Here is a 2,139-nt window from a genome sequence, read left to right on the forward strand (position 1 = left end):
CAACTGAAGACTTCTTAAAGAGTACGTAATAAAAAAATGTTAAATTCAGTTTATTTAATTAACGCTGAAGTCACAACAAATGTCGTCTCAGGAAGAAAAAACAATCAGTCTAAGGAATCCAGCAGATTGTATTGAATCACTTCATCAGTCTTCCATCCTGAGCAGCAAAGTGATGACAGTGGGAAGGAAAAACTCCCTTTTAACAGTTTTGCACATTTATTGCACTCAAAGCAATCTAGTGCAATGTTTTTTTTATGTAGTTACAAGGTTTAGAGACAGTTGTGACCATCAAAACAAGCATTTTTCTAAACATTTGCCCAAATGCTTCTAAGTACTTCCTTGTTTGAGTTTGAATTGGACATAAAATTTATGAAGGATAACAGTGTGGAATAGTGACGTTCTTCACGACTAATTTCCTTTCTGATTCTGAAAACTCAAAACTCAAGCAGGTATCCCATACTAATACTTTGTACAAATGTGAATTTTTATATCACAGCTTAATAAAAAAATACAAGACATCAGAGTAATGTTTTTTATTTTAAACTCATAAGAATATTGATGTAGCGTCCTCATTTGCAAAATAGCCAAGCTAATACAAAAGATCCCAAACAGAGCAAAATATGTAAAAAAAGAAAATGTATTTTAAACTCTAAAAATTGTAATAAATTAATAGATCATTAAATAAAACAATTGTTTAATTATTAAGAAATATTATATTTGATATTAAATTATAAAAAAAATCCTTGAATCTCAATTTATATTACATGACCATGCTAACATGAAAATACTGTATCTACAGGCTGAGCGCACGCTGCTGCTCTTTTGCATTCCCTGGGCAGAAGAAAAAGTAGTTCCCTCCAAGTGCTTATGATTTAGACAAGATTTCAGTAGTTTAGTTACTTTCCACTGAGTTCCTGTTCATGATATACATTACATGAAGAGAGTGAACATCAAAGTATTGATATTTTAATGTTAGTATCGATACAAGAGCGTAAAGTTCTAGTATTGGTTTTATCTATTGGTTTTATTATATTTCAGTATTGAACCTCACATAGTGGAGAAATGTTTCTTGTGATGAGTAAATCTCCACATGATTTGTTAAAGTATGTTTTAAAATGTGGTGTGATTTTTATGTAAATCACATAATTTTAATTACATTTTTTTCAACAAATGAAGTGAAGAGTAACCAAAGTGCTACTTGTGGAAGCCAGAGCCATTTTTAGCAAAATTTTCCAGATGTTTCCTGTTGCTAATTATGAGATTTGCCTGATTATTTTTTTTCTCTTTTTTTTCCCAGATTCTTGTTAGTTTTAAGTCATAGCAAACAACAACTCTTCCCAAGGTCCAGATAGAAAATTATTAAATAACAAACATTTATCCAACTAATCAAGATAAAATTATACATATTTTAATAATAGAAAGGACTAGGCTTAAATATTATGTGCAAACATTAAAAGTAATAGGTAAAGTGGGATGAAATCATATTTAAATGCTCAAAAAAACCGCAGTAAACATGAACAAAATGTTTTAAAAACTTTGTAACCGACATGTTTTAATTTGCCATTGCCTCATTTTTAAATGCTAATTGTTTTATTAGACTGATGACAAAAACAAATAGAATTAGTTCATTTTATTCAATTAGAGCCTTAAAAATACAACTGATGGCAAAAATGAGGAGGAACTAAAGTTATTTGTAAAACATTTGATTGATCAGTTATCATATTTCATCTTTTTCATTCTTTTTCTATTATTACTTTGCTTGTTTACAGTTATTCTTTAAGATTTCTTTTTATCTGAGCTCCTCGTGTCAGTTTGCTCTCCTGGTTTCAGTCCTCCAAAACGGAGACAGAAGTTTCTGAGTTTGGGTGTCCTGTGTGAAGTTTGTATGTTTTCCTCATGTATTTCYCTCCCACAGAACAGGAAAACAAATGTATTTGAGGTTAATGAGAGATTCTAAATTCCCTTCAGTTGTAAATGTGGCTGATATGTTCTGTTTGTGGTGCTTTTATCTCTGTCTGTAAATGTTACCAGATAATTTGGTGTCAAATGAGTGGCCCTGCAATTACTTACATGAAATTACCTCATTGCTGAGAGAGAGAGAGAGAGAGAGAGAGAGAGAGAGAGAGAGAGAGAGAGAGA

Source organism: Austrofundulus limnaeus, unplaced genomic scaffold (genome assembly GCF_001266775.1).
Source record: "Austrofundulus limnaeus strain Quisiro unplaced genomic scaffold, Austrofundulus_limnaeus-1.0 Scaffold93, whole genome shotgun sequence".
NCBI classification, from domain to species: Eukaryota; Metazoa; Chordata; class Actinopteri; order Cyprinodontiformes; family Rivulidae; genus Austrofundulus; species Austrofundulus limnaeus.